The following is a 20,794-nucleotide window of genomic DNA, read 5'->3' on the forward strand; positions in this document are numbered from 1 at the left end:
CTTCAATAGTAGTCAAATCAGTGTATTCAGATAACAGCACTGGAATTGGCATTATGAGCTAGGGGATTTCTTCTTGGCATCTGGGTCTTTTAATCTGGTGCCAAACTGCTGTCTTGATTATCCTTTGTTTTCATTTCCTAGATAAGGGGTCAGTAAGCCCTTGGACCAAAACCACCCAAATCTTATTTTTGTAAGTAAAGTCTTATTGGAACATGGCCTTGCCCATTTATTTATATAGGGCTGCAACACTAAAGTTGAATTGTTGGGTCAGAAACCATATAGCCTGCAAAGCCTAGAATATTTACTATTTGGCCCATTTACAGAAAAGGGCCCACACCTGTTCCAGATGAAAGATCTTTCATATTTTAGTCTATTCTTTAACTCAAGCCTATGAGTCAGACTCTCACCCTAGTTCCCACCCTATCATTTCTGGCTACATCAAGTCATTTTTGTGGTGTGATGAACAGTGTTCCATGAATGGTATCAGATGAACGGACCTGGCTTTGAACCACACAATACAATGCTTTCTGTTTTGTTTTCATTCATCCTGATAATGCTCTATTTTATGGTTAGCATAGGACACTGAATCAATGATTTTAAGGATAAGTGGTTAATGACTCAGTGATCTCTTTCTGGTTATAAGCAATAACTCAGGTGCAGTTTTGTAAATGTCCTCGGAATTTCTGCCAGATATAAATATCCTTTTTTACATGGGTTCATCTGACATTTATCTGTCACTTTTTCTGCTGTTGCCATTTGGTCCCATGTGAGAAAATTCTGTAATTATTCCTATTGTTCTTACTTTCCTCAAAGGTTTTAGTTTCATTTGTAAATCTGGGAATTTTAGTATGAATAATGACATTAATACTTTTATTTATTATCCTTTAAGCATTTAAAGTGCTCTAAGATTGATGATCTTAATTGATGCCTGTAACAGTGTTTGCCTCCAGGAAAGAGATCTGATTGGCTGGAGATAAGGACGGGAAGTAGACTTAAATTTAATGGCTTTTAAATTTTGCATCATCTATGCATTCATTATCCATTACTGTATAGCAGAATTATCAAAAACTTAGCAGCCTAAAACAACACACATTATTGACTTGAAGTTTCTGTGAGTCAGGGATCCAGGCATGGTTAGCTGGGTCCTCTGCATCAGAGTCTTCATACATCTGTAAGCCAAGGCTGGAGTCTCCTATAAAGGCTTGATTGGGGAAGAATCTGCTTCCAACCTACATGGTTGTTGGCAGGATTCAGTTCCTTGAGGACTGTTGGGCTGAGAGCCTCAGTTCCTATTTGTTTGTTGGCTGGTGGCCTCCCCAGTTCTTCTCCAACATGGCAGCTAGCTTCATCAAAGTCAGGAAGCTTAAAAGGCAATAAAAATCTGCTAGCAAAATGGAAGTCATATTTTATGCACCCTAATGATGAAAGTGACATTACATCGCTTTATCCTATTCTGTTTGTTAGAACAAGTCTTTAGGCCATCCCACAGTTAAAGGGAAGGTATTACACAGGGCATGAATTTCAGGAGTTGGGGATCATAGAAGTTACATTTTAGAGTCTGCTGGTCACAACATGTGGTATTGCATATTTAGTAAAATTAAAAAAATAAAAGTATTTGTAGACATCCAAGACTAAATGAAAATGAAAACCTCAGTGTAATAGGTGAATAGTGATTCATTTTTTAAAATAAAAAATAGTGTGTGCATATATACATATATATATGTGTATATGAATGCATACAAAATGATAGGAATGATACAAATCAAATGGTGTCTTTATCCATTCAGACTGGTGTGATAGCATACCATAGACTGGATGAATGATTTATGAGTAATAAATATTTATTTAAAGTTTTATTTAAACTCCATTAACATACAGTGAAATATTAGTTTCAGGTATATAATTTAGTGATTCAACACTTATATATAATACCCGGTGCTCATCACAGCAGGCACACTCCCTGAATAGCAAATATTTATTTTTCACAGTGATGGATGCTGGGAAATCCAAGATCAAGGCATTGGCAAATTTGATGTCTGGTAAGAGCCCACTTCCTATTTCACAGCCATTTTCTTGCTATGTCCTCACATGGTGACAGGGGTGAGGGAGCTCTCTGGGGTGTCTTTAATAAAGAGACCCACTCATGAGGGCCCTTATGACTTTAAGCACTTTCCCAAAGGCTGTAAATCCTAATGTCATAAGTTTGAGGATTAGGTTTCAACACATGAATTTCGAAGGATACAAACATTCAAACTATAGCAGTTAGCAATGATTATTTCTATGGAGAAATGAGAAGAAATGGATATAAAGGAACTTTTATAGCTTAATCTAGCTCTGTTTTTTTCTCAACATGATAGGAAAGTAATTAGAATCATTTTATAAAGTTGTAGTGGCTTTCCACTACAGGAGTGGAAAACTGGCTTTTCAATGCTATATGGTAACTTAATTGCAGGATCAGGATTCAAAATAGTTCTGAACATCAAAGATTTTTTAAAAATTTATTTATTGGATGGTTTGTTTATTTCAAAACCAATTATTTTTTCTCAGAAAAATTGTTTAAAAATTTAAAAACTACTGTAAGAATTATGGGTATTAATTTCTTTGGTGATGCCTGGCTAACTTCATTGAGTGGCTATCTCTACTAAATATTTCTGGTAATTCAGCCACTTTTAAATCATGATAAAAGAAATTTATATTTAATCCTTTGGTGGGGGTGCCAGATTTAGCAAATGAAAATATAAGATGCCCAATTTAATTTGAATTTCAAATACACAATGTTTAAGTATGTCTCAAATATGCACATACTTTATACCTACAATATTTGGACATACACTACAAAATTTCTGTTTATCTGAAACTCACATTTAACTAGATGTCCTGTAGTCTATCTAAAACTCTTTCATATGGTTAATGAAAAAAGCAGTGTAGGTTCTTGAGCAGAAGGATTACAAAGGAAAATAGAATTTTAAAAGGATCACTTCCTGCTTCATTAGTGTCTACCAGACCCCAAGACCATTATTCTTCTCTTTATGACCCAGGGACTAATCCATTCAACAAACATTTATGCACCCCTGCTATGTATGAGGCACTGCACCTGCTACTGGAGACACATAATCAAACAAGTTTCCATTCTTGCCTTCAAGAAACTCAAAGCCTTTCTTCGCTGGTTCTTATTACAGGATTTTTTGGGGAAGGATTACTAAAGGTAAGAATATACCAAATCTGATAAAAAACAGATCAGTATGTTGTGAATGTCTCTTAACTCTCAAAATTTTGTATATTTTGGACAGTGTTAACATCCTTACAGCTTTTAAAATTATAAGCTATAATGGATGCTTATGAGAAGAATATTTTTGAAAATTGAGAAACTAAAAAAATAGTTTTGAAGGGTTTTGTTTGCTTTGAGTCCTCATCATTGTTTCTATTCTTCTGAAATAGTCACTGAAAAATCTCTGTAGAAGTATAAAGAAGTAATATGATTTTGCAGAATGTGATTTACCAATATAAGATTGCTAAATTTCACTTTATGACTATATTCCAGGAAAATAGAAAAACAAAATTCAATAAGGAAATAATCTGCAACTAAATTTTAATAAATGTCCCAGAGATAGAGCTTTGTGTCAAGTCCTTTGTACATTGATTTAGTAGATTTTTTTCTGTTTAAAACACAATATTCCTTGAAGTTTATCCCGGTGATGTAACATAGTTGGATGACTGATCAATTAGTGACTGCATGAGTTCTAAATTTCCATATTTTTAGATTGAGTAACAGCCCTCTGGTGGGGAAAGGATGACTGTGTAGCCACAGAAAAGTGGAAGAAAATTGTAGTGTGCCATCCAAGACCTGATTGCTGTCAGAGCCAGTCCTCACATTCTCCATGCTTGGCTGTTGATCAGAGGGAATGACACTGAAGGCTGCATTGCCATGCCCTCGGAGCCTTCTCACCTTTAGTCAATGGATGGCTGTGACAGGAGAGAGGCAGGCAGGGAGAAGAGGGAAACCGGGGTTTCCCCCCACCCCTTTCTGTGTCCAGCAGCATCTGTGACAGTACCTGTACCTTCCTTGGGACCCCTGAATTCACCTGGTGCCCCCAGGCCCTGTGCTCTGCCATTCTCTTTCCTTCCTCTGATTTAAGGAGGACAGTAGTGGCTACCTGATGCTGTCACCTTATGGAGCCTATTTGTTTCTCAAGCCCTCCATCTTCCGTGGTACTGATTCCCTGAGCTAAATTCTTTGTTATATGTACTTGAAGGGGTTGGTCTCTAGTTTTCCAGTCAGATTTTGGGAACATGGGAGTGTTTAGGAGACTATTCAGATAACAAGGATCCGTATTTCTCACTCCTGGACATCATCTTCATGGAGTTTCAAATAAACAAGTGAACAGCTGTTCCTTTACCACTAGTGCTTTCTGTGTTTCAAGGATCAGAGACTGCTCAGGGTCTTCCGGGGCAGAGGATTCCTGAGAATTTTTAGGTAGTAGAGCATGAATCTGTGGTTTGCCTCAAGCCAAGTTTTTCTTTATTTTGTGAACATATATAATTTCTTTTTTTTAATAGTGAGGAGTTGGTATCATTTCTAGATCAATAATTCTTAAAGTGAATATGTAAGGGAAAAGGAGAATAAAGGAAGGCCAAATTAAATGGGGGAAAAGAGGAAATTTTGAGGTAAGGGAAAACAGGAAGATGATATGGAATCAGATAACATAACTATTTTCTTTGAAAAGGGCAATAATTTTGATTAAAAAGAGTCTAAAAAAATCTATTTTCTCAGAAATGTTTCTCTGAACGCTGAAGTTCATTAACACATTGCAGATGCTTGTGTGAAATAATAAACCATACGATCATATCATAAATGAATGTTTATGATACACATTGTGAATAGTGGTAATCACAGCCTCTTAGTGAACTTCGTTTGGCAGCAAAGGAAAGGACAATATTTCATAGTGAAAGCAGCGTGCTTGACAAATGGACAGCAGTAGCACAAACCTGCTGGAGGGGTGGAGGCGATCACATGTCCTTGGTTTATTATATAGATGTAAAATGCCTTACTCCAGAATACTTACTCATAATCTGGTGAACTAAGGGCCTTGTTAGCTGATTGTTAAAAAAGGTCAAACTGTGAAGTAGGATTTGTGTAAATCATAAATCTCACTGTTTTCTGGAATCAAATACAAAGTAGACAAGTCCTTTCTTAAATGTTCCAAGGCATTACTGCTATGCAGCGTAGTATCATCTTTCAGACCAAGGGCTCTGCAGTCAGGCTGCCTCAGTGCAAATGCTGCTTTGCTCATTTCCTAACTGAGGCATCTTGAGCTAGTTAATTAACCTCTCTGGGCCTCTTTTGTAAAATACGGACAGAAAGAGCACCTCCTACATAGTGTTGTGAGGACTCAACATATTCGTAAAACTTAAACTTAAATCAGTATCTGGAACTTAGTAAGGCCTCAATAAAGGTTAAATATTGTTATTGCCAGAGATGATACCTGTGATTTTAGAGCTTGTAGATTCAAAGTATGGGCAACACATTTTAGATAAATGCATAAAGTCATATACCATATTAAGCGTAAGCAATCCTGTTGGTTCGTAACTCGTTCCACCTTACAGGAAGACAAAAAAATCCCCACGGTGACAGCAGGGAGATGTGGCAAACAGGAAGCAACAGTAAAACATTTAACAGTGAGATTCATTTCTTCAGGCACATTCTACACATACATGTTGAAGAGACATGTGACCATATGATACGGTAGCAATAAAGCAGAATAGTTGAGATTGGGAAATCTGCAGCAGAATAAAGTCACTGCATTTAGATAGACAATATATCAAGAAATAGTAGGTGTGAAACTGCTATCATTCAGCTTATGTACCCTTTGTTTCCTGACGGTTTTTAGCTTCCTGAAGTCAAATGACATTTTTTGACAGATGGAAATTTATGAGCTGCTTAGGGAAATAAGCACATATCTTAAGAGGCAGCATCACCTTTTCCATAAATGTAAAAAAAAACTTTAAAACATAGTTTAGGTAGAAAACAACTGATAGAAACTTTCTTTCTCTCCCACTCTCTCCTAATTCCCTTTCACTCTCTCTTTCTTTTTTTTTCTCTCTCTCTTCCTTCTGACAGATAGTGGTTCCCATCTTCATATTAACAAATATCAACCCAGCAATGAAGATTGCCAGCTACATTTTTGAGTGAACATCCATTTTGTCACTATCACTGTTGGGTCACCAGTTTTGTAGCAGACTCTGACCAAGTCCTGCTATAATGACTTTGATGGTTGATAGGGTCCTTGAAGGATTTTCAGTACGAGAACTCTGGAAACAAAAGATTGAAATAGCACTATTTATAAGTGCAACTGGGTTTAGGAAAGTGTAAATAAATCATGCATATACTTTTAGGGAACTTAGGATAATACTCTTATCCTCCAGAACAAAGTTAACCCTTGTTGGCTCAAATAAGTTGGTGTTCTATCTCACCCAATTTATTTGGCAGGAACAAGTTTACGTGATAGTGTGGGGATGGCCGTACAATTCTTGTAGGAAATGATAGGAGTATATCAGTGTGATTTTGAGTTCATAAACATTGAGCACAGTGAATCCATTGACCTACCTGTGGTAGTTTATGCCAAGTATATGCTGTGTTTTTGACACCAATCCCTCCTCTTTAGAATTTTGAAACATCTATGGTTTTTGAATAGTTTAATGCCCTCACCAACTCAAGTGTGCCATGGTAGCACAGAACATGTATTAAAGATGACCTTAGAGCAACATTTACAGAACTAGAAATAAGAGCACATGGTTGTGAGTAAGAGAATGGTCACTGTGTGCCTAGTCCTGAAGGAAGATGAGTGGGAAGCTCCAAAGCCCAGTTTACTGCCTTTCTCCTGGTTTTATTTGTATATTCTGTGGAATTGCTACCACATCACTGCCTCTGAATTCCCTCTTACTCTGAGACTCTCTACCATTTTGCAAACACTCAGAAGGATGAAGGGCCTAGAGCAGCTGAGGCAAATATGATTCATTACAACTTCTTAGTCACTAGTTTATGAGGGCACCTGGCTGGCTCAGTCAGTGGAGCATGTGCCTCTTGATTTCAGGGTTGTAAGTTTGAGCCCCACATTGGGTGTAGAGATTACTTTAAAATCTTTAGGGGGCACCTGGGTGGCTCAGTTCATTAAGCATCTGCCTTTGGCTCAGGTCATGATCCTGGGGTCCTGAGATGGAGCCCCACATTGGGATCCCTGCTTGAGTGAGGGGAAAAGTGCTGCTTCTCCTTCTCCCTCTGTTGCTCCCCTTGCTTGTGCTCTCTCTCTCAAATAAATAAATAAAATCTTTAAAAAAATAATTGGCTTATTAGCAGAGGCGAGGCAAAATGAACATAGTAAAAGCAATGAAGTTTGACAAATGGGCAGCAACAGCGTAAAGCTTATAGAGGATAGGAAGATGGCCTCAATGGGACAACTATTCCTTTTTTTCCTGAAAGTTCCAGTTGCATGACCCACCTATACAAGAAGGAATGCTGTCTCTTCTACTATAATGGGAGGAACAGTAGCTCTTCTGCAAAAATTTCCTAGGTCATCCCAAGAGAAGTACTGCCTCTTTTCCAAATTACCATAGAACTTTAAATGTGCTGGGGGATCCCTGGGTGGCTCAGGGGTTTAGCGCCTGCTTTTGGCCCAGGGTGTGATCCTGGAGTCCCGGGATCGAGTCCCGTGTTGGGGTCCCTGCGGGGAGCCTACTTCTCTCTCTGCCTGTGTCTCTGCCTCTCTCTCTCTCTCTCTCTCTCTCTCTGTGTCTCTCATGAATAAATAAATAAAATCCTAAAAAAAAAAGAACTTTAAATGTGCTCCTTTGCATGATAATTAACATCTCATTTCCCTTTCAGTTGGATGAGACTGGAAGGAAAGAAAAAAAATACAAAAATGAATCTAGATAAACAGATTTGATAATTACAAATAAGTTATTTTGATAGAATGGTCAAAGAAAGGCTCTTTGAGGAGGTGATAGTTAAGCTGAGACCTAAAGAATGAGCAGGAACTGGCTATAAAAGCAAGGGAAAGAATATTCCAGAGAGACAGAACAACATGTACAAAGGTCCCAAGAAAAGAGAGGACCTGTGGTGGGTACTGAGGCAGCTGACTGTAGGCCAGTTTGACTGCAACTCAGTGAATGTTCAGAACAGAAGAGAGCCTTAGAGAAAGCAAATCCATATGCAGAATAAGTGTCGATTTCAATAAAGACAAAACATTGCCCTTCTGTGATGGAAATGGTATCAAATGTAATAAACTTGTCACCACATAGCTAGCTGATCACCTGAGGAATGGTGCCATATGGGAGCTCCGTGTTGGTCTCTGCTGCTGACAGATCAGGCCCTCAGCAGTGGCTAGAGTCACATTAGCCTTGCTGAGCCCATGCATAACGTCCATCCCTGCCACCATGGTCATTTGGTTAATTAGCCCATTGGACAATATCAGGGGTGGTTGGGGAATGAAGATGACTGGTATCCACAGAACAGATCATCCTATCCTCTTAATTATTAGGATTCTTCTCTCTGGCATTGCCTTTTGATAAGCATTCATATGAGACACAAACATCCTCACAGTTTTTCCCATTCAGATAGGTCTATCCACATACCTGTTCCCAAATATTTCTGTCTCCAATTTTCTAATCATGTTCCTTCTAAGTCCCTGCCTATCCAACAAAGCCATTGGCCATTACACTCCCCTCCGTTCCCCTCCAAAAAAAGAAAAAAAAGAGAGCCTGGCTAGTACATCTAATTTCATTGGTCAAAGTGGTTTTTAAAAATCATTTTTTTTTTGGTGGAATATATTGCTTGATCAGATACAGTAGATTTACCCTTATAATTTAGCATACTCTATCCTATGCATAAAATGCAATAATTATTTATTACCTAATTGCTGGAGAGCTTGGATCATAAAAGGTAATTGTCAACTAAAGATATTTCTACTTAAACTTTGGTTTTGTTCATAATATGTAACAAAATTTATGAATGCATTTACATTTAGAAACATGGTTTAAACCCAATATAAGATAATCACTTTTTTTTGAAAAATGCATTTTTTTGTAATTCCATCACCCTGAGGGAAATATGATCTTGCCAAGTATCTTTATTACTATGCCTTCCATATTTCACTCTTGTATCTGAAAATCATGGAAAATCAAAGCTACAGACAAAAATAGTAAGTAATGTACTACCCAAAGTAGTCACAAAATATTTTTTTATTAACTCTGCTAAGGTTTTCAATTATAAAGTGACTATAAAACCTATAAAGGGGTTTGAATTCAAATGGGGAGGCTAAATGTAAATAAATTAACAAATAATAATGTCATGCAATGCTACATATATTAAAGTAATAGATTGTGCTCATAGTGTTGATTACCAAAATACTTGTATTCAAATTTGGCTATTATGAAATCTTTTCTTTTTACCTCTTCAGAAAATCATGGAAAGCATGCTCCTTAGTAAATACAAGTCAACAGAGTTTGCTTCCTGTTATAAGGAATAATTTGGAAGGTAACTTGAAGAAGGTATCAAGCAGTTATTTTTGGTTTCAGTTTATGCAATTTTTTTTCCAGTATGCAAAGTAAGGTTTGTGAAGAAAGCTGTCGTCTCTTTAACTTCCTGTTTGAGTAGTGAAACAGAGGTCTAGGAAAGTTGACTATGACCAAGCGATAATGACAGTTTATTCACTGGAGCACTTTGTTTTTCTCCTGCCCATAAGCATAGCCTTAGGAAGATGAAACCCTCACCACAGCACATGTGTACATTTTGCTGAATTGACCAAAAATTGTGCAATCCAAATCCCAGCCTAAAAGTTGGGAGTTTCACTGGAAAACCTAACTGAAACTGACAAAAGACTATAATTATAAAAAGATTAGTATTTGAGACCCCAAAAGTCAGTTGTTTAGAATAGTAATTACTAGAGACAAAACTCAATAATATTTTAAAAATTCATCCTTCAAAAACTGGTCACCAGATGGAAAATTCTATTGCTGTTATGTAGAAATCCTTCTTTAGATGGCTGGAAAGAAAATTTTAAAATAAGTAGCCCTGTTCCATAGTAGTTGTATGGCAATCTATCAAGACAAAGATGAGTATCAAGACACTAGTCTAATCAGGATTAATTGCCATTAATTTTAGGAGCACAGATGCAACACATATTACCCAAGCTCCTGTTTTCTGTTAATGTTAAATCAACACAATACTGACTATTTACTTTATTGGAACTTTTCAGAAGGAATCTTTGCTCAGTCTCAATAGTGCCTTAATGTGAGATTCAGTGTAAACTCGTATGTCAAGTGATAACTATTAAACATTTTCCTTTCTTCCTATCTACTTAAAGTTCACTTTCTAGGCACTTCAAAATCCCTCTGGGCCCTTAAGGGCAGAAAACACAAGGCATTGGTTTAAGACTGTGCAACTCCAAACTTCGGCATAGTCTGCTAAATATAAATGCTTTGTGTTGTTGGTCAATGAGGGAATCAGGGCAGTGTGCATAATAGAGCAGAGTGATTAAGGAAAAGGATTGCAGTTGCAAGAATCAAGAGGGAGGTAAAAACTAAAAATTCAATAAATACAGATGTCAGAGAAAGAGGAGACTGGAGACTTGAAGATAACCAAACTGCACCTACTATAAGCAGACAGTCACTGTGCCTTTCCTCTGTGCATACATTGCATCCCTGGTACCTCTCCAGTGTCTGAATCTCTTCTTTATTGACACCAGTCAGAAGAGATTAAGGCCCACCCTTACAGCTTCATTTTTAACTTAATTACCTCTTCAAAGGTCGTATCTTGAGTGCAGTCACATTCTGAGGTACTGAGATTTAAGGCTTCAACATAGGAATTTCAGGGAGGACACAATTCAGTGCATGATATCTTCCAATTTTTCTTCTGTTTCATTGCTAGGCTCAATCCCCAAATTTCAGTTTCCTTCCTTCCTTCCTTCCTTCCTTCCTTCCTTCCTTCCTTCCTTCCTTCCTTCCTTCCTTCCTTCTTTCTCTCTCTCTCTTTCTTTCTTTTCTTTCTCTCTTTCTTTCTTTTCTTTCTTCTCTTTCTTTCTTTCTTTCTTTCTTTCTTTCTTTCTTTCTTTCTTTCTTTCTTTCTTTCTTTCTTTCTTTCTTTCTTTTCTTTCTTTCTTCTTTCCCTCTTTCTAGAGAGAGAGAGAAAGTAGAGGCGGAGGGGCAGAGGGAGAGAGAGAGAATCTTAATGCCTGGTGCAGAGCCTGATGTGGGTCTTGATCTCATGACTTGAGCTGAAACCAAGAGTTGGACAATTAATTGACCGAGCTGCCCAGGCACCTCTCAGTTCTATTTCTAAAGCAGAGCAACCTTGTTTTCTATTAAATACTCTGTATGTTCCAAACAAAATGTTATCTACTTTTGGATTTCATTTTTTAAAGCAATATAGCTCAGGTGAAAGTTTTAAGATTACAGTTTCACCTATAATATGAATAAGTTCTATGGTTTGATTTGGTCAATATTTGTGCATAATACAGAAGAATCCATTATTTATTCTCCTTGTCCTAAAGTTCCTGCAGAGCCACTGGATGGATGAGGTTGGCTGAGATACCCGGTTTTCCTTTTTGAACTCCTGCATTTTCTCTCGAGTTTGTTCACTTGACTTACAATAAGAACTTGTAGAGATGTTAATTCAGAGGAAATATCTGTCAGCTGCTAACATATCAGCCTCAGGACTTTTTCCAAACAAAAGGTATCCATCTATTATTAAACATATTAGATAGATGAGAGGTTATAGGTCAAGGCCTCATGCAGCACCTTAGTTCTATGCTGTTTATTGCCTGAATGTGAATTTGACCTACTGTCTGCCATGTCCTGATGTCCCTCCAATAACAGATATAAGAAACTTCTGTTTTTGAAACTGTCATAAGATTTTGGAATTCTCAACATTGGATACTGTAAGGTCTGTCATTGTTTATGTTCCTCTTCCTCCCTTTTAAAAATTAAAGAAATATTTTTGGGGGATTATCTCTAATCCCATAATCCCCCAAGATTACTCTTATTAAGTTTTCATTTTACCTTCCCATCCTGATCAACATCAGTTAACACATTGGCAAGTCTCCTTAGCCAGCCTTTCCTGGTTTAAGCAAGGAGAGAATTGAGTCATGCCAGTCAAGGTCATACACAGCAGGAGGAGGTACACAGCAGTTGGTGGGAGGCACTGAAGGGAAGGAGTCCTGGGTCAATGCCAAAAGAGAGTAAATTATTGAGACATTGTTCCAGGAAGCAGAAAGCTAGTGAAAGTTTTGGGAAACAAATGCAACATTGTGAACCAAGAAATAGTTCAAAAGGTGAATCAAGATGAAAAACCCAGGAGGAGAGGCAAGAGAGTAAAACAAAATGGCCAGCGTCCAAAGGAAATAAACATAGATTGAAGGGTAGTTCAGGAACAAAACCTTTGATTCTGTTGGTATTTTCCTTTATACATTTCTTAGCTATAACATTAAGGGCCAGTTAAAATGTCACTAGGACTGGAATTTTGGATCTATGTCTCTATAATAAGACATTATTGTGTTAGAGATATTTGAGTTAACTGCTTGGTGAGTACTATGTGGTTCTTCTGAATTCCTTTTTTTATAAAGTCATCATGATGGGGAAACATAATAATCACAACACCTTGTGATATTAAAATACAATACAATAATACAACAAACATAATCATTAGTAAATTTTTTAATTACATGCTTAAATCCTCCTAACATGTCTGTGAGAGAAGCATATTATTATTTCCATTGCACGGATGAGAAAATGGAGGCATGGGAATGCTGAGTAACTTTCTCATGTTCACACAAATGAGTAGGTGGCATAGCAAGGATTTGAATTGATTACTATGCAATGAGTGAAGAGATAAAATAATGAAACAGAATAAACACATGAGGATCCAATGAATTCTTGGATGAAGATCAAGGAGAGTTCTGCTAATGGGATACGCTATCCTCTTTGAGTCATCCCACAGCTTGGTGACCATGTCAACATTATCTCTGATTCTGCTCTCACATGAACATTACCTTTGATACTGTTCTTATTACCCAGGCACTAAAAGTAATAAATGAAAAAGGATCCATCCTGATATTTTCTTTTACTAAAACACCCCAAGTTTTGAAGACATTCTCACCCCACAGGGCTGGGGTGTTCCATTCGTGCTAAGTTTTTTAAAGTTTGTATTTAAATTCTAGTTAGTTAACATAGAGTGTAATATTTGTTTCAGGAGTACAATTTAGCGATTCATCACTTACATATAACACCCAGTGCTCATCACAACAAGTGCCCTCCTCCGTACCCATCACCCACCTACCCCATTCCCCACCAACCTCCCCTCCAGCAACTCTCAGTTTGTTCTCTATAGATAAGAGTCTCTTATGGTTTGCCTCCCTCTCTTGTTTTCCCCTTTCCTTATATTCATCTGTTCTGTTTCTTAAATTCCACATATGAGTGAAGTTATATGGTATTTGCCTTTCTTTGACTGATGTATTTCACTGGCAATAACACACTCTAGACCTATCCACGTCATTGTAAATGGCAAGATTTAATTGTTTTTGAAGGCTGGATACTATTCCATTATATGTATAAACCGCAACTTCTTTATCCATTCATCAATCAATGGACATTTAGGCTCTTTACACAATCTGGCTATTGTTTTTAATGCTGCTATAAACATTGGGGTACATGTGCCCCTTTGAGTAAGTATTTTTGTATCATTTGGGTAAATTATTGGAAGTGCAATTGCTAGGTTGTAGGGTAGATCTGTTTTTAGCTTTTTGGGGACCTTCACACTGTTTTTACCAGAGAGGCTGCACCAGTGTGTATTCCCACCAATTATGTAAGAGGGATTCCCCTTTCTCTGCATCCCTGCTAGCATCTGCTGTTTCCTGTGTTGTTAATTTTAGCCATTCTGACAGGTGTGAGGTGGTATCTCTCATGGTTTTGATTGATATTTCCGAGGATGAGTGATGTTGAGCATCTTCTCCCGAGTCTGTTAGCCATTTGTATGTCTTCTTTGGAAAAGTGTCTGTTCATGTCTTCTGCCCATTTCTTAGCTAGATTATTTGTTTTCTGGATGTTGAGTTTGATAAGTCCTTTATATATTTTGGATACTAACCCTTTATCAGATATGTCATTTGCAAATATCTTCTCCCATTCCTGTAGGTTTCCTTTTAATTTTGGCAATTATTTCTTTCATTTTGAAGAAGACTTCTTGATGAGGTCCCAATAGTTCATTTCTGCTTTTGTTTCTCTGGCCCCCAGAGATGTATCTAGTAAGAAGTTGCCATGGCCAAGGTCAAAGAGATTACCACCTGTGTTCTCCTCTAGGATTTTGATGGTTTCAAATCTCACATTTAGTTCCTTCACCTATTTTGAATTTATTTTTGTGTACTGTAAGAAAGTGGTCCAGTTACATTCTTTTGCATGTAGCTGTTCAGTTTTCCCAGCACCATTAATTGAAGAGTCTGTCTTTTTCCCATTGGATGGTCTTTTCTGCTTTGTTGAAGATTAGTAGACTGTACAGTTGTGGGTCCATTTCTGGGTTTGTATTATGTTCCATTAATCTATGTGTCTGCTTTTTCACCAATACCATAGTGTTCTTTTTTTTTTTTTTTTTTTTTAATACCATAGTGTTCTGATGACTATAGCTTTGTAACATAACTTGGAAGTCTGGAATTGTGATGTCTCTAGCTTTGCTTTCTTTTTCAAGGTTGCTTTGGCTATTTGGGGTCTTTGTGGTTACATACAAACTTTAGGATTGTTGTTCTAGCTCTGTGAAAATGCTGGTGGTATTTTGGTAGAGATTGCATTAAATGTGTAGCTTGCTTTGGGTAGTATGGACATTTTAACAGTATTTGTTCTTCCATGAGCATGGAATGTTTTTCCATCTCTTTGTGTCATCTTCAATTTCTTTCATCAGTGTCCTATAGTTTTTAGAGTACAGATCTTTTACCTCTTTGGTTAGGTTTATTCTAGGTATCTTATGGTTTTTGGCACAATTGTAAATGGGATAAATTCCTTCATTTCTCTTTCATTATTGGTGTATGGAAATGCAACTGATTTCTGCGTGTTGGTTTTGTTTCATGTGACTTTTAGCAGTTTTAGCAGTTTTTGGTGGGGTATTTTGGGTTTTCTACATAGAGTATCATATCACCTGTAAGTCGTGAAAGTTTGACTTCTTGCTGATTTGGATGCCTTTTATTTCTTTTTGTTGTCTGATCGTTGAAGCTAGGACTTCTAGTGCTATCTTGAACAACCGTGGTGAGAATGGGCATCTCTGTCATGTTCTTGACCTTAGGGAAAAGCTCTGTTTTTCCCCACTGAGGATTATATTAGCTGTGAGTCTTCCATATATGGCCTTTATGATGTTAAGTTCTATTCCCTCTATCCCTACTTTGTTGAGGGTTTTTATCAAGAATGGATGCTGTACTTTATCAAATGCTTTTTCTGCATCTATTGAGAGGATCATATTGTCCTTATCCTTTCTTTTATTAATGTGGTATATCACGTTGATTGATTTTCAAGTATTGAACTACATTTGCAGCCCAGGAATGAATCCCATTTGATCATGGGGAATAATTATTTTAATGTATGGTTGGATTTGATTTGCTAGTATTTTATTGAGAATTTTTGCATCCATGTTCATGAGAGATATTGGCCTATAACTCTCCTTTTTAGTGGGTTCTTTGTTTTGGGAATCAAGGTAATGCTGGCCTTGTAGAATGAGTTTGGAAGTTTTCCTTCCATTTCTATTTTTTGGAACAGTTGGGAAGAATAGGTATAACTTCTTTAAATGTTGTGTAGAATTCCCCTCAGAAGCCATCTGGCCCTGGGCTTTTGTTTTGTTGGGAGATTTTTGATTACTGAGTCTATTTCTTTGTTATGGGTCTGTTCAAATTTACTATTTCTTCCTATTTCAGTTTCGATACTTTATATGTTTTTAGGAATTTATCCATTTCTTCCAGGTTGTCCAATTTGTTGGCATATAGTTTTTCATAATATTCTCTTATAATTGTTTGTATTTCTGTGGTGTTGGTTGCGATCTCTTTCATTCATTATTTTATTTACTTGGATCTTTTTTCTTTTCTTTTTGATATGTTTGGCTAGGGGTTTATTAATTTTATGAATTCTTTCAGTGAACCAGCTCCTAGTTTCATTTATCAATTCTTCTGGGTTTTGTTGTTGTTATTGTTTTTATATCAATTATTTGTGCTCTAATCTTTACTAATTTCCCTTCTACTGGCCTTAGACTTTTTTCTTGTTCATTTTCTAGTTTCTTTATGTAGAAGGTTTTGTATTTGAGACTCTTCTTGCTTCTTGAGGTAGGCCTGTATTGCTATATACTTCCCTCTTACGACTGCTTTTGCTGCATCCCAAAGGTTTTGGACTGAAGTGTTTTCATTTTCATTTGTTTCTATGTATTGCTTTATTTCTTCTTTAATTTCCTGATTAAGCCACTCATTCTTTAGTAGAATGTTCTGTAGCCTCCATGTATTTGTGGTTTCCCATATTTTTTTCTTGTGATTGACTTCAAGTTTCATAGCGCAGTGACCTAAAAATATGCAAGGTATGATCTCAATCTTTTTGTACTTGTTGAGGGCTGATTTGTGACCCAGTATGTGACTTATTCTGGAGAATGTTTCATGTGCACTCAAAAGGAATGTGCATTCTGCTGCTTTAGGATGGAAATTCTGAATGACTAGTCCAGTGTGTCTTTCAAAGCCATTGCTTTCTTGTTGGTTTTCTGCTTAGATTATCTGTTCATTGCTGGAAGTGATATGTTCAAATCCCCTACTATTATTGTATTATTATCAATGAATTCCTTTGTTTGATATTATTTGATTTATATATTTGGGTGCTCCAAAGTAGGGGGCATAAATATTTGCAATTGTTAGATCTTCTTGTTGGATAGACCTTTTAATTATAATGTAATGCCCTCCTTCATCTCTTGTTGCAGTCTTTTGTCTAAAATTGACTTTTTCTGATATAAGTATGGCTACCCTGGCTTTCTCTTGATGTCCATCAGCAGATAAATGGTTCTCATCCCCTCACTTTCAATCTGCAGGTGTCTCTAGGTCTAAAATAACCATATTTTCCCTATTCATCACATTGAATATATCATGCCTTCCCTTCTGGCCTGCCAAGTGTCTTTGGAGAGATCTGCTGCTAAACTTATTAGTCTCCCCTTGTAGGTTAGGGTTTCATTTTCCCTTGCTGCTTTCAGGACTCTTTCCTTATCTCTGTATTTTGCCAATTTTACTATGATATGTCTTCATGTTGGATTGCTTTTGTTGATTTTTGATGGGAGTTCTCTGGCTTTGGATGTATTTCCACAAATTAGGGAAACTTTCAGCTATAATTTGCTCAAATAAGCCTTCTGCCCCTTTTTCTCTCTTCTTCTTCTGGGACTCCTGTGATGTGAATGCTATTATGCTCTATGGAGTTGCTGAATTCCCTAAATCTATATTTGTGACCCAATATTTTTCTTCCCTTTTCTTTTCAGCTTAATTATTTTCCATAATTTTATCTTCTATCTCATTAATTTGTTCCTCTACTTCTTCTATCCTTGTGCTCATTACATCCAGTTGGTTTTGCGTCTTGGTTATAGCAATTTTTATTTCAAGCCTGATTAGTTTTTAGATTTTTTATCTCTGTGGTGAGGAAGTCCCTGGTGTCTTCTATACTTTTTTCAAGCCCAGCTAGTATTCTTATGATTGTTATTTTAAATTCTGGTTCAGGCATATTACTTGTATCTGTTTTGATTAGATCCCTGGCCATGACTCCTTCTTGCTCTTTCTTTTGGGGTGAATTCCTCCATTTTGGCATTTTGTCTTGGTCTCTATCTTCTATGTGTTATGAAAGCCTGTTATGTTTCCTGCTCCTAGGAGTAATAGCTATATTAAGAATATGTCCTATATGATCCAGCGCCTGATACTTCAGGAAGTGTTTCTGGTGTATGTGGTGTACACTCTGCTGTTGTGTTTTGGCTGCTTTTTCCCTCAGATCAATCCTCTGCAGAGTTTCTCCTTGACTACAAGTGGGAAGTGTTTAGGCCTTGTCTACAGTGTGTGGCAAGTTTCAGCTAAGTGCATTTTGGTCTGCTTATTGAAAGAGGCTAGATCCTATTCCCATAGAGCTTAAGCTTTGCACCACTCTATGATCAGTAGACTTGGTGTGTGCAGGCAGTGTGTGTGTGTGTGTGGGTTGTGCTCATCTTCTAAGGGAGAGGCCCTTAGCTGTTCTGATTCTCAGGCACATTTGCCTTAGTTCAGAATTACCTACAGAGCACAGGGGGGCAGGGCTTGATCTAAGTGGCTCAAGCTTCCACTGTGGGTGCCATGCTGCTCACTAAAGTCCCATGGTGCTGATGGGTGGTGGGTGGGGGGAAATGGTGTCAGCCCGCTTTCTCGTCCCTAGGGAGGGGAGTTCACACTTATCACTGTTCAGGAAGAGTGAATAATTTCCCCTCATTTGTCCCAGGTATCTCTCAGATCCTTACTTTCACCTTGTCTGGGTCTGACACACAGCAATGCAGTGTTCCTGTGTTTTATCTCAGGCATGCCAACTGGACTTCAAAACCTGGCATGGTGGGGGTCCATGTTGATCCTTTGGGGGAAGGTCTTGCTGCACTGGCTGGTGCCAGTTTGTCCCAGAAGGGCAGTCACATGAATGACTAAGGGCTTGAAGTTTATGGTAAAGCGCAGCATAAAGCTGATGTCCAGGTTAGCTGCCCTAAACAGGCTTCTCTGTTCATAAGCTAATGAATGGGCAGCTCAATGGTGCCCAATGGCTTTTTTGTCCCCAAAGAGGCAGTGCCACCTCTCCCAAATGCACTTCAAGAACTGTCTCCCAGTGTAATTCAGGGGATCCTTAGACCATGCTGTCCACTCCCAGGCCTCTGCCCTCTTTCTCCATAGGAGTACCTCTATGACCACCAGACTCCACCTGGCAATGGCCTGGACTTCTAAAACTTCAGATTTTCAGCCCCTTCTTTGTAAAAACTTGAACAATTAGCCCCTTTCATTTTCCCCATCAGTGGTTTTGGGAAAGTGTTTTTCTTGTGCAATACCCTGCACTCTGTTCCCTCCTCTCTCTCTGATCAGGGCTCACTCCCTTCTGCAGCATGGGTGATTCTCTTCTCCCCCAAATCACATCTCTGTATCTCCTGCCTTCCACAATGTGGCCTCTTTTTTCCCTTAGTTGTGCACTTTGTTTTCTCAGTCTTCAAATTGATTTCCTAGGTATTCAGACTGATTTGGTATTGATCTACCTGTGTTCCAGGGATGAGGCAAACATAGAGTCCTCCTATCTAGAGTCCTCCTTTAAGAGCAGGGACTTAGTTTCCTATCACTCCAATTCTCCCAGAGCTGAGCCACTGATTCTGCTGTCTTAACTTCTCTCAAGTTAATGTTTCAGAAATTCTAGATATCAAGTACTATAATTAGTCATTGCTTGCACTGAACATTTTGTAAGAAATAGAGTCAGATAACGTGTTAAAATCCACATGACAATTTTTATGCTTCGAGCAGTTTGGGTGAAAGAAGTTAATTTCTGAACAAAATGTTTTCCTGTGAATAATTCTCCCTGTAATTATTAACCCAAGCATAATAGTATACTGGCCTAGAAATATTAGTTGAATTCCCTTTTCATTGTCATGGTTCTTTAGCAGAACTTCCCGTAAGAACAGTTCGACAGAGCAAGGAAAACTATCTTCCCAAACGTTTATCAGTGCGAAAAGTCTAGTTTTTCCATATTTTGAACTTATTTTTAAGTTGTATGATTATAGGAGTAAAAAATATCTACAATAATGTTCACAGCAAATGAAGTTAAGAGGAAACCATAGCTAATTCCAATGCTCAGAAAATGGAGTTTTTTGAAAACTGTCATTTTGATTAATTCTATAATTATCATTATACCTGCCAATAGGTGTAGAAAGTGATGACATTGAAGGGATTAATTAATAATACATTGCATTTCTAGACTGGATTTTATTAAAACAAAACAGAATAAATATATAAAAAATAGACTTCTGGGGAAGATGGCAGAGTAGGAGGATCCTAAACTCACCTCATCTCACAGATACACATAGAGAGCTTCTACATCCTATAAACAAACACCCACCACATGTAAATAACCCGGAAAATGACCCAAAGATTGGCAGAACAGACTCCACAGTTACATGTAGAGAAGAGGCCACATTGAAGATGGTAGGAAGGGCAGAGACATGGTAGGAAAACAAAGTCACCCTTGAGACTGTCCAGTGGTGGGAAGGACATGATAAGCATCAAGAAGAGAGTGGAGCAGACCCAACACCAGGCACCCTAGGCCTGGAGGACCCACACTGGGAAGATGGATCACCATAACATTTGGCTTTGAAAATCACAGGGCTTAATTTTTTGAGGTTTTTGCAATTAGTAGAACTTAATTACCTGGAACTGTAAAAATCAGTGGCTCAGTTCTGGGAGAGGTGGAGAGTAATAGGAAACTGAGTCTCTCCTCTTAAAAAGACAGAATTGCAAACAACCACACTGAGATACAATATAGAAATAGCAGTTTGAAAAAATACTTAGGGTATGAAGGAAGATTTACTTACTAATCTCAGAATATGTACTGAGGGGGCAGGGATGTTTGGGAGACTTCTCCGAAAAGGGCTGGTGGGCACCATTTCCCTACCCCACACCCCAGATGAGATATGCAGACACCTGCAGAAACCAGTGCAGCATGAACACTCTCTGCCTAGCTTGCTAACAGCATGTCCTGCCCCTACAGTCTCCTATGG

At 37.8% G+C, this 20,794-nt stretch overlaps 1 long non-coding RNA gene across 1 annotated transcript in view; it reads left to right on the forward strand.

Moving 5' to 3' along the window:
• LOC111093643 overlaps positions 1 to 20,794 on the forward strand; it is a 58,374-nt gene that overhangs the window by 8,747 nt on the left and 28,833 nt on the right. The window contains exons 2-3 of the long non-coding RNA XR_005382878.1: positions 1,989 to 2,039; positions 3,039 to 3,205. This is a non-coding gene — a long non-coding RNA (uncharacterized LOC111093643). The remainder of the gene's footprint in view (positions 1 to 1,988; positions 2,040 to 3,038; positions 3,206 to 20,794) is intronic.

Source organism: Canis lupus, chromosome 32 (assembly GCF_011100685.1).
Source record: "Canis lupus familiaris isolate Mischka breed German Shepherd chromosome 32, alternate assembly UU_Cfam_GSD_1.0, whole genome shotgun sequence".
NCBI classification, from domain to species: domain Eukaryota; kingdom Metazoa; phylum Chordata; class Mammalia; order Carnivora; family Canidae; genus Canis; species Canis lupus.